General features: G+C 43.4%; 1 pseudogene; it reads right to left on the bottom strand.

The window, feature by feature from the left end:
- Positions 1 to 3,084: 3,084 nt before the first annotated feature.
- Positions 3,085 to 11,918, bottom strand: LOC101699401 (ubiquilin-4-like; annotated as a pseudogene).
- Positions 11,919 to 12,948: the final 1,030 nt, after the last annotated feature.

The following is a 12,948-nucleotide window of genomic DNA, read 5'->3' as shown; positions in this document are numbered from 1 at the left end:
TTTAACTATGTCTGTTATTTTTAGGTTTTTTTTTTTTTTGGTACCGGGAATAGAACTCGGGACCTTGCGCTTTCTAGGCAGGCGCCAGAACCACTGAGCTAAATCCCCGGCCCAATGTCTATTATTTTTAAACATATATGACATCTGTTTTTTAAAAAGAAAAGGGGGTGGGGGGTGGGGATTTAGCTCAGTGGTTCCAGCACCTGCCTTGCAAGCACAAGGTCCCGAGTTCAATCCCTGGTAACAAAACAAAACAAAAAAAGAGAAAAAGGCATCAGGTTCATGTTATGCACACCTCTGGTCAATCTTAGTACATTAAAAGTGAGACCACTTTGGTTAAGCAGGACACAAGCCTCCACCTTTCTGGGAGGCTGAGGCAGGAGGATTGAAAATTCTAGCCCAGTCCAGGGAATTTAGTGATTTAGTAAGACTCTGTCTCAAAGTTTAAAAATGGAAATATAGATGGGGATAAAGCTCAGTGTGAAGGCCCTGGGTTCAATCCCCAGTACTGAAAAAGAAAAATGAGACAACTAGACGTGAAACACTGCATGCGATGATGCAATAGAAAACACCAAGTACCTCCTATGAAGTAGTCTTGGTCCCTCAAATTGATCTCAAGGCTAATTGAGACATTTAACCAACAGTTAAGTGGAATTGCAAATAAGAAAAACACCAAGAGGACATAATCAACTTCCATGGGACAGATAACCTAATTTCTGCACCAGTTACAATCAAGGATGGGAACAGGTTGGACTATTATGTACTAAGAGTCTTAAAGTACATTGTCAGTGTTTATGATCTTGATTCAAACTTTTGAGACAATGAGCAAAATTTGCATAAGAGCTGGGAATTCAATGTTATTTAAGAACTGTTAATTTTATTAGGTGTGATAATGATGTTTAGAGCTATGTTTAGAGCTAGAAAAACTTCACCCTGCAATCCAACATCTGAGATTTGCTTTAAATTATTCTAGGGATGGCAGGGATTTAGCGCAGTGGCACCGTGCCTGCCTCGAAAGTGCAAGGTCCTGAGTTTGTTCCCTGGTACAAAAAATAAATAAATAAACAGTGTAATTATGGGGAGAATACTAGTTGTTAAAACTGGGTAATGGGTACAAAAGGTTTATTATTCTATTTTTGTGTATTAGAAATTTTCCATAGCCGGACTTGGTGGTGCACAGCTGTAATCTCAGCACTCAGGAGGCTGAGGCAGGAGGGTTGCTGTGAATTGGAGGCCGGCTTGGACCACATAGTGAGTTCAAGGCTAGCCTGGGCTACATAGAGAGACCCTGTCTTAAAATATATATAATACAAGTTGTAAAAATATTTTTCTTCACCCAGCTTTCCCAAGTTTGAATGTTTCATGTAACCACAGTATAATCATTAAACCGGGAAACTGACATATAGTTGTCCTCTCCTTTTTTTTTTTTTTTGGTACTGGGTATTGAACCCAAGGCCTTTGCTCTGAGCTACATTCACAGCCTATTTTATTTACTTAATTAATTTTATTTACTTTTTAAAAAACATCACACCATGTATTTACAAAGGCCAGGGTAGGACTTGGGGGAGGTCAGGAGGGAAAGGGCAGACATCTTCTCTGGATGCTTGGGATCCTTTCCCACTCATGGCAGAACCCATTCCTCTTACCTCCGCCTGTCATCAGCCAGGAGTCCTCAAAGAGCAGGCCCATGCAGCAGAGGGAGGGGTAACGAGAGCCCCCTCTGTGCTAGAACAGAGCATGCCCAGTTCCAGATTAACAGCATCATTTCCACTCTTCCTTCTCCTTTCTCAAAGAGAACTCTCTGTGCTGGACATGTAGCTCAGCAGTACAGCACTTACCTAGCGTGTGCGAAACCTTGGGTCAGTCTCCAGCACCACACAAAAAAATCCAAATAAACAAAACACTTTCTGGCCTGGAAGGAAACAGTGAAGAACTGAAAGGCCAACAACTCTGGAGGGAGAAGCCCTTCTGCTTTTTCCCAAAGCAGTGACAGGAAGTAAGGGTGCCAGTTGCAGCCCGACAGCTACAGAAGGGGTCCGACACTGCTTTCCAGCTGCGCAGTCTCCAGAGGCTCAGGGAACCTAGTTCCTACTTCTCCTGGATGTACGTATTCCCGAGCTAGACTGGCCCTTTGACCTACTTGTTCTGGTGAGAGAGACCAGAAACAGACCCATGCATGTGCTTTGAGGAAGTGGAGCCGTGACTCCTTGTGGGTCAAACTGCTTAGTTTCAGGGAACCTCTTTCTTCAATCCAGATTCTGTCAGGCTCTATATCACTCCTGTGCCAGGCCAGGCCTGAGTTCTCCTGAGAGAATTACGAAAGAGCTACGAGAGCTTCCATACCCCAGCTGTGAATTCCAGCCCCAAGCTTTTGGATCAGGCTGTCTTGCCCATTCCCTTCCTCCAAGAAATCTCAGTCCCTCCTCTTGCACACCAGTCTATACTGGGCTGGCCTGAGGCCTGTTAATTCCTGTCCAGAGTTCTATGTTTCAGTTTCCCCTTCGGACAAGGAGAACAGGCATCTCCCAGCTTTTCCTGGAAGCCCAACAGAGACTGTGAGAAAATGCTGGATGAAGCACAGTAACTGGAATAGAAGTTGAGGAAAAACCACAGCCTGTGGCCACCTGGCCCTCCCCTTCACAGTGCAGCATTCTAGCCTGTTGGGCTGGGGTAGAGAGGAGGCGGGAAGGAAGTGAGTTATCAAAATACACATAGGACAAGCTAAGCCCTGGTGGTACTGATGGAAGACCGTTCCAGTTAGTCCTTCTTTGATGCTGCAGGCCCACTGAGAAGTCTGAAGATTACAAAGGTGGTTGTGAGCAAGGAGGTGGGGCAATCAGCAGAGCTGTGAAAATAGTCTGAAGAGCTCTGCTCAGGGAGGACCAGCGGAGAATATTCTGTTAAGAGACAGCAGTAAAACTGAAATTCTCAGAGCTACAGGGCTGGGACGCACACCTCTAAGATCACCTGCTGCTTGGAGAGGACAAGGAAGAAGGCAGAGGGACAGGGTGCAAGGGTTGGGGTAACAGAGGCACCAAAGTCTGGCACTAAGTCCAGGAGAAGCAGGAGGCATGGGGCAAGGAATTAGGAGAGCTGGGAGCCCAGGAATCTCGATAGCTGCATTGATGTCCCCTCCTGTGGCAATCATGGCCTGCAGGTTGGCCTCACAACGGATGCATCCCATGGAGTTGAGCTGCTCCAGTTTCCACTGAAATCTTACTTTTGGTGTCTGTACCTGTGAGTTTCTACTTCCAGCCCAAAGCTGGATCATCCACTGCATGAGCTGGGTACTGGAAGCCCCCGTAGGAGATGTGGCTGCTGTGGCTTTCAAGGAGGTGGGGGCCTCAGATGCACACCCAGAGTTGCTGCCTGCCCAGGGTGCTGGGGTCCAGGACACCCTGAAGAAGCCAGGACTGGGGACCAGCCCACCAGCCTCAGTCTTTAGAGTCTGCAGTCCCTGTTGTTCTGTAGTAACGCCCGCTTGGCACGGGGGATTGGTGAGGATGGACAGTTGACTCCATGTTCTGCATCTGCTGTAGGAAGACAGGCAGAGCTGCTCGCTCCTGCACTTAGGGGTTCTCTGTGAAGAGCGGCACAGTCACTAGCATCTGAGCAGTAAAGTTAGGGGTCTGGGCCAGCCTCTACATCATGTTGTCCATGCATGTCTGGGCTGTTGAATATCCTCCACCTCATGCTAGCCGCATCGGTCCCAAAGGGGTTGGAGAATGTTGGGTGCACCTGGCTGGTCCCTGATCCTCTGGTGTCCTCCCTACCAGACACAGGGGCCTGGGAGGTGGGGGCAAGGAGCCCCAGGAGTGAGGGAGGGGCTCTTGGTCTGCAGGGGTTGGGGAGATGTGCTATCGGGGTTCCTGGCCAGGGACGAGAAAGGATTGTTGCTGAACTGATCCAGGGCAGCACTGAACATGGGCTCCCGCATGTCCATGTGCATGGGCAGGGGAATTATACCCGCTGGGGATGCGCTCAGGATTGCTCAGCACCTATCCTGGTTCCGCATCAGCTGCTCTGACCGGAGGTGTGAGCATGTGGCACATGAGGTCAGGGTTAGGCGTCATATCCTGGACCAAGGGGTTCTCCATGGTCTGTTACAGCATCGCAGGGTTAAGCATCAGCTGCCTCTGCATCTGCTGCTGGAGCTCCACGAAGTTGGCAGACCCTTGCAAGGCCCAGGCTGCCCAGCCCCAGGATTCCCCCAGGCCAGAGAGAATAGGTGCAGAAGCACCTCCAGAGTGGTACTGCCACAGGTGGAAGGCTGGATGGGGTGACAGGTGAAGCAGGCATGCTGGAGGGCTCTGAGGCAGGGCCAGGAATGGAGGGGGAAGAAGTGCTGGCAGCAGTTGGATCTTGAGTCCTCTGTGGGGTCTCGATGACCAGATGGACAGTGAGCCTGTCCTTGACCCCAGATTGGTTTGGGGTGTCTCTATCCTTGAGGATCTTGCTTGCGAAGATCAGGACCAGCTGATCAGGTTCAGAATCAGATCAGGACCAGCTGATCAGGTTCAGACTCAGATCAGGACCAGCTGATTCTGCTGAGCCTTAAACCTCCGGGAGATTTTTCTCTCTCAACTCTGACCAAAGCGACCCTTGTCCTTGGGGGTCTTGACGGTGACCTGGCAGGCCTGGTCTCTGCCGACTGGCCACCAGCCATCCAGCCTGCAGGGTCCTCCTCCTTCCCCTTCTCGCCTCTTCCCCTCATTCCTGCCTCCCCTGGGCTTGGTTCTGCGTTCCAACACCTCCTCGCCTCCCCTCCCCTCCCCTTTGGCTCCTGGAGACAGCACCTTTATTTTTCTTTTAAAAATATATTTTTTATGTAATTCAGGCTGACTTTGAACTCACTATGTTGCCCAGGTTGGCTTCCAACTCCTGGTAATACTCCTGCCTCAGCCTCCTGAGTCTTGGGATTACAGGGGTGTGCCACCAAGCCCACCAAGGAGTTTCTTCTTGCCTGCAGTTTCTCATTTCATGGTTCCAGTTACTTGTGGCCAACCAAGATCCAAAAATACGAAATAAGGGCCGGGGATTTAGCTCAGTGGTTCCGCCGCCTGCCTCGCAAGTGCAAGGACCCAAGTTCAATCCCCAGTACCAAAAAAACCAAAAAACAAAAAACAAAAATATGAAATAGATTGTTCCAGCAATAAGCAATACATAAGTTTTAAATTGTGTGCTACTCCAGGTAGTCTGATGAAAACTTCTACCATCTGGCTGTGTCCTGCCTGAATGTGAATCATCCCTCTTTCCAGTGAACAGTATGCTCCTTGTGTATGTTACCTGTCTGTTACTCACTTAGTAACCCTTGCAGATCCATCACTGTGGGATCTATTTCTGCAGTATGGCATTGCTGATGCTTATGTAACCTTTAAGTAATAGGCTAATGCTACATTGCAGTGCCTACATCATCCATTTACTTCATCTCATCGTGTGGGCACCAGCGTAGTCATCACAAGAAGGGTAACTACAGTATAATAGGATATCTCAGGACAAATTGATCACATTCATGTATCTTTTAATATAGTATAGTTATAATTGTCTTAATATTGTTGCTCTCTTATTGCACTTAATTTATAAATTAAACTTAACCATAGGTATTTATTTGTAGGAAAAATACAGTATATACGAGGTTCGGTACTTTCTGTGGTTTCAGGGAACCACTGGGGGTCTTGAAAAGTACTCCCTGAGAATAAGCAACTATCAATAAACACAAGAAGAGATGCTCAATATTACCAGTCAGAGGAACATACAAATCAATAGCAAAGTGAAATTCTACCTCACATCTAACAGGATGGCTATAATAATAATATTCAAAACACCAGAAAATAGCAAGTGTGGACAAGGATGTGGAGAAATTGGAACTTTTATATATTGACGGTGGGAATATAAACTGTTCCAGCCTCTGGAAAACAGTTTGGTAATTCCTCAAAAAATTCGACACAGAATTACCACCTGACACAGCAGTTCTGTTCTTAGGTATGCAAGGGAGAGAATTGAAAACATACGTTCACACAAAAATGTGTACATGAATGTTTGTAGCAGTGTTATTCATACTAACCAAAAAGTAGAAACAACACAAATGCACATCAGCTGATGAATGGGCTAAAAATGAGGTGTATCCATACAGTTGAGTTTTCTTCATTCTTTAAAAAAGAATGAAGTGCTGTAGCATAGTACACTGTGGGTGAACCTTGAAAACATTATGCTCAGTGAAAGAAAGCAGACACATGGGGCTCAGGATTGTGTGATTTTGTTGTATGACTGTCAGGACAAGACACACGCATAGAGAAAGTAGGTAAGAATTATCAGTGGGTGAGGGCTGGGGGCAGAATTGGGACCGAAGGCTGTGGTACAGGATTTCTTTCCAAGGTGATGGAAATCTTCCGAAGTTTGTAGTGATGGTTGTACAACATAGCAAATATACAGTTATACTGCATAACTAAGGTGCAATCAGTGACAGACCACAGGTATGATAGATTATAATATATGAAGTTGATAATGGAGCTCAAAAATTCCTATGGGCTCGTGGTGGGTGTAGTCATTGTAACATCAGAGTGTGATGCATCACTCTGAAAAAAATATAGCACTTAAATTTTATATAGGATAGAATACTGGGAAATAAATGATTATGTTACTGATTTGTTCATTTAGTATACTATAACTATTATTATCTTAGAGTATACTTCTTATTAAAAAAGAAGTCTACCATGAAAGAGTATGCTGTGTCACACCAGCAGCAGCTTCATACATCTCCAATTTATGTTGTCACTTCATTGCATCAAGAGGCCACACAGCCGCCTGGGCTACTTAGTGAGACCCTGTCTTTTCAAAAAATGACTGGGGATGTAGTTTGGTGTGAAAGCCTTGGGTTCAATCACCAGTACTACAGAAAGAGAGAGAGAGAGAGAGAGAGAGGGGCCATGTGAAGTGAAGTGATTGACCTAGGCCAGATATGTTTGTGTAAGCTCACTGTATGTTGTTCATATGACGAAACTGCCTGATGATGATGTTCTCACAGTATATCCTCATCCTTAATTGATATACAACTAAAAGCCTCTGAATTATAAAGTTTAAAATGGTAGATTTTGTCAGGCATGGTGATACACATCTGTAATTCCAGCATTTAGGAGGCTGAGGCAGGAGGATTGCTTTGAGGCCAGCCTGGCCTACATAGTGAGTTCAATCCCAGTCTGAACTACATAGTGAGACTCTGTCTCAAAAGACAAACAAACAAAGAAAAACAACAACAAAAAGTAAATAAAAGGTGGATTTTATGTTGTGTCGAGTTTGTCTCAATTTTTTCTTTTGGTGCCAGGGATCGAACTCAGACCTTGTGCTTGCCCACCAGGCGACGAAACCACTGAGCTAAATCCCTGGCCTCGAGTTTGTCTCAGTTTTTAAAGTGCTATGAATTTTTATTATTTTTTAAAATTTTGAGATAGGGTTTCAGTAAGGCACTAAATTTCACAGGCTGGGCTTGAATTTATGATCCTCCTCCCTCAGCCTCCCAGAGTGCTGGCATTACAAGGTATGCCACCACGCCCAGCTACTATGAGAAGTGAACTGAGAAAAAGAGCATATAATCAATCTACCTGGGATATAAAACTATTATGCTAGGCTTCCTGTCCAGTTTATTGCAGTGCTAAGGTTGAATCTCATGCTATGAGCAAAGAATGGAAGGACCCTATATAAAAATGTTATGGTAGCTGGGCGTGGTGGTACACACTGCAGTCCCAGCACTCTGGGAGGCTGAGGAAGGAGGATCGCAAATTCAAGCCCAGCCTGGGCAATTTAGTGGCTTAGTGAGACCCTGTCTCAAAATAAAAAACTAAAAACGGCTGGTGACATAGGTCAGTGCAAAGGCTCTGAGTTCAATTCCCAATACCACAGAACCAAACCAACCAAACAAAAAAATGCTGCAAAATGTTAAATAACATAAATTGATTATAAAAACTGATGAAATTGATATATAAAATAAAAGCAGCTGTAAACTGTGTAGTTTATGCCAATATCATTTATAATTATTTGAATATGGTAATGGTGTGGTTGTATTGTAGAATAAAACACTTTTTTGTTTTTCCAGGGCTGGAGATTGAACCCACAATCTCACACTTGCTAAACACATGCTTTACCACTGAGCTATATCCCCAGCTGAACGTAACAGAGTTTAAAAAAATCTATTTATGTATTCATACTAGCTTGTAAACACACAGAACATCCCGGAAAGGATATGAAAAAGCTGAGATCTGTCTTTAGTTGGGGAAGGGGAAACCGAAAAGATTAAGTAAAAGGAGTCTTTTTTTATCATAAACCTTTCACATCTCTTCTGAATTTTGAACTATGTCAATATATTGATTATTCAAAAAGCATTTTAAACTATCAACACTATTTTTATAGGGTAATGAGATTAAACTTAATTTCTTTCTATGGAACCTGTTCCAGTTTTCAGAATTCTTTGTTGTTGTTGTTGTTGTTGGACAGGGTCTTCCCACAATGTAGCTCAGGCTGGTCTTCAACTCATTGTGTAGCCCAGGGTGGCCTCCAACTTGGGATCCTCCTGCTTCAGCCTCTCAGAGTGCTGGGACTGCAGTGTGTACCACCACACCCAGCTACCATAACATTTTTGTATAGGATTACAGGCTTTCGCCACCATCCCTGGCTCTGTCCAGAAAATTCTGTGATTACATTCTTAGATATTTCAAATCCTCAACATCATATGGAATTTTATCACTGTCACTTAGACCTGTGCTGACATGAACTTTAAATCTTTTTTTGTCCATTAAGTTTATTGGTACAGTTTAGGTATACAATAGAGTTACATTCATCATTGGGATCTTGTACCTTTACATGATGTATCTTGGTTCTTATTTTTCCCCCATTCCCCTGCCCTCCCTTCACCCCTTTCACCATTCCCTATTTACAAAGACTTTGTTTCCATTTTTCCTTTTCTCTCTCTTTTTTTTTTTTTTTTTGGTACTGGGGATTAAACTCAGGTCCTTGCGCTTTCGCAGCAGGTAGTGAAACCACTGAGCTAAATCCCTGTCCTCATTTTCTCATATTTTTTCTTTTCCCTTCTTTCCTGTCTTTTTTTTTTTTTTTGGTACCAGGGATCGAACTCGGGACCTTGCGCTTGTGCGGCAGGCACCGGAACCACTGAGCTGAATCCCCAGCCCTTCCCTTCTTTCCTTTCCCCTACCTCTCCCACTTCTCCTACTCCTTTAGACCTTTTCTTCCTATTTCACATTATCAATTATACATTTGGAACCTTAGTTACCCGTTTTGTTTTTCACACCAGAGAAACTATTTGGTATTTACACATGTGTGTCCTATTTATTTCACTTAAGAGTATGGCCTCAACGTGAATCCACTTAGGTATAAATGTCTCTAGTTTCTTGTTCTTTATGGCTGAGTAGTACTCCATTTTATAGAAAAACCACATCTTTATCCAGTCTCCAGTTGATGGGCATTTGGGCTGTTTCCAAGTTTTGGCTATTACAAACTGTGCCGCTAAAAACATGGGTGCGGACATATCACTGTGGTATGATTCTTTTAATTCTTTTGGAAAGATACCCAGCAGAGGGATAGCTGGGTCAAATGGGACCTCTAATCCTAGTTCTTTGAGTTATCTCCATACTGATTTCTACAGTGGATGCACCAGTTTGCACTCCCACCAACAATGGAGAAGGGTTCCTTTCTCCCCCAGCCCTGCCAGCATTTGTTACTGGTTGATTTCTTGACAGCAGCCATTCTTTCTGGGGTGAGGTGGAATCTCAGTGTTGTTTTCATCTGCATCTCTCGAATGACCACTAATGTTGAACATTTTTTCATATGTTTATTTGCTATTTCTACTTCTTTGAGAAATGTCTGTTCATTTTAGATGCCTGTTTTTGGATTGGGTCTTTATATTTGGTGGGTCTGATTTTTTTAAGTTCTTTATATATTCTAGATAGTAGTCCTTTGTCTGAGGAACAGCTGATAAAATTTTTCCCCACATTGTAGGTTGTTTCTCAGCTCTGTTGGTGGTTTCTCTTGCAGTGGAGAAGCTTTTTTTTGCTACTGGGGCTTGAACTCAGGTCCTTGCACTTGCAAGGCAGGCGGTGAAACCACTGAGCTAAATCCCCAGCCCATAGATGCTAAAAATTTTTAATAAGATGAAATCCCAGTTGTTGCTTCTTTGTGCTAGTTCCCATGCTACTGAGGATTTGTTCATAAAATCTTTTCCTATGCCAATGTCTTCAAGAGTTCTAACTAACTTATCTTCCAGCAAGTTTAGTGTTTCTGTTTTAATATTTAAATCTTTAATCCACTCCAATTTTAGTTTAGTGCATGGTGAAAGATAGGGGTCTTTAATCTTTGGCAGGTTGAAATCCAGTTTTTCCAACATCATTTTTTTTTTTTTTTTTGGTACCGGGGATCGAACTTGGGTCCTTGTGCTTGTGCAGCAAGCAGCAAAACCACTGAGCTAAATCCCTGGCCCATCCAACACCATTTATTAAAGAGAGTGTCTTTCCTCCAGTGAGGGTGTTTGGCTCCTTTGTCAAAGATGAGGTGGATGAGTGGGTCTGGAATTATTTCTGCATCTTCTAATCTATTCTCCTGATCCTCGGGTCTGTTTCTTTGCCAGTACTACATTGTTTTTATCATAGTGGCTTTGTAGTATAGTTTCAAGTTGGGGATTGTGATACCCCCTGCCATGTCTCTGTTGCCTAGAATTGGTTTTGCTATTCTAGGTCTCTTCTGGTCCAAATGAATTTTTGGATTATTTTCTCTAGTTCTGTGAAATATACTGTTGGGATTTCAATCAGGATGGCATTGTATCTGTATAGCAGTTTTATGAACCTTAAATCTTAAGAGCTACAGGAATAGCCAGGTCTATTAATTTATCCAGGGCAATGGTGACATCAAGGAAAGCAACTTTAAACTTATGCAACTTGATGGCAGAAAAACAATTCAGTTTTTTTTAAAAAAAGGGTAAAAGACTTAAATAGACATTTCATCAAAGAAGACACAAAAATGACTAACAGGGTAGGGGTACAGCTCAACGACAGGACATGTGATAGCCTGCATAAGACCTATATTCAATCCTGGACAACAAAAAAAAAGGGCCAACAGGTATGTGAAATGGTGCTCAAGGCCATTAAGTATCGAAGAAATGCAAATCCAAACCACAGCGTCACCTGACAAATTAGGATGACGGTTCTCAGAAGCAAGAGATATGTCTGAAAACTTGCTTTATCCTAAGTTCTGGCTAGATAAAGCACTCCAGGTTTTGCTATGGACTATTTCTATAAAACTGCCATTGCTTCCAGTTTTTTTTTTTGGTACCGGGGATCGAACTCAGGTCCTTGCGCCTGCAGGGCAGGCGGCAGAACCACTGAGCTAAATCCCCGGCCCAGTTTTGTTTTGTTTTGTTTTTTTAAGGAATAGAATATACTTTCACAAATTTGCATAATGTGTTTTAAGAAAAGTAAAGAGGCACCGCCATAATTATGAGATTGCTGAGGTTGTGTTTGGAATTCTTCATATGAGCCAATCAGGATAAGGAAATGTACATATATTTTTAGTGTTGTAAACAGTTAGTACAGCCTGAAGCCTGAGTCTATCCAGAATGGATGTAACCAATTTTGACAACATGTTACAGATAACTAAGCATTGAAAAATAAACCAAAGAACCACAGGTTAAAAAAAAAAAAAAAGAAGAAGAAATATGTGTTGATGAGGTTGTGGGAAAAAGAGAGCCTTTGTACACTGTTGGGAAGGTCTCTGTGTACAGTCACTACACAAAACAGTGTGAAGGCTTCTAAAGAGGTTAAAAATAGAATTACCTCATGACCCAGCAATCCTTTTGTTGAGTATATACTCAGAGGAAATGAAGGCAACCTTGTAAAGATATCTGGACTCTCGCTGGGCATGGTGGCGCATGCCTGTAATCCCAGCACTTGAGAAGTTGAGGCAGAAGGATTGCTATGAGTTCAAGGCCAGCCTGGGTTACATAGTGAGTTCAAAACCAGCCTGAAGCACATAGGGAGATCCTGACTCAAACAACAACAACAACAACAACAACCACCACCACCACCACCACCACCACACTCCTATTTTCTTTCTTTCTTCTTTTTTTTTGGTATCGGGGATCGAACTCAGGTCTTTGCACTTGTGCAGCAGGCGGTGAAACCACTGAGCTAAATCCCCAGCCCCCACACTCCTATGTTCATTACAGTATTATTCACAATAGTCAAGATATGAAATCAATAGGTAAATATTGTGGAATATTATTCAGTCTTTAAAAAAAGGAGATCCTTTCATTTGCCACAATCCAGAATGGCCTGAAGGACAGTAAGCTAAGTGAAATAATACACAGAAAGAAAAATATTTCATGATCTCACTTACATGTGGAATTGAAAGAAAAAAAGGAAGGAAGGACAGCAGGAAGGAAACAACCAAACAATCTTAGAAGCAGAAGTACCGTTCCAGAAAACAGAAAATCCACTGCCTCTTTAAACATGTTGGCTGGGCTGGTTTAGCTCTGCTTGCTGCTGTACTGATACCATTTTATGGGTGCTCAGCTTGTATTTATTCCTAGCTTCTTCACTGTGCCTTTGAGACTCATGGTTAACCATGTCCTAAATGCCCTCCTGAATGCTTCCTTCACCTTCTTCTCTAGCCTAAAGTTTCTCAACTGAAGATGATTTTGACCCCCTTCCCAAAGGACATTTGGCAATGTCTGGAGTTTTTAACCCCCTTGTGGTGCTGGGGATTGAACCTGGGTCCTTTTTTTAAAGACGGGATATTGCTGTGTGCTTCAGGCTGGCCTTGAACTCACTATATAGCTCAGGCTGGTCTCAAATTTGTAGTGATCCTCCTGCCTCAGCCTCCCAAGTGCTGGGATTACAGGCGTGTGCAAACCACACCCATTTTCCACCTTCATTTCAATTCAAACAGTCC

Source organism: Heterocephalus glaber, unplaced genomic scaffold (assembly GCF_053883595.1).
Source record: "Heterocephalus glaber isolate CG9 unplaced genomic scaffold, H.glaber_assembly_v1.0 deba00000676, whole genome shotgun sequence".
In the NCBI taxonomy this organism is placed as follows: domain Eukaryota; kingdom Metazoa; phylum Chordata; class Mammalia; order Rodentia; family Bathyergidae; genus Heterocephalus; species Heterocephalus glaber.
Note: the sequence above shows the minus strand (reverse complement) of the source record. Positions and strands in the feature narration are given on the sequence as shown.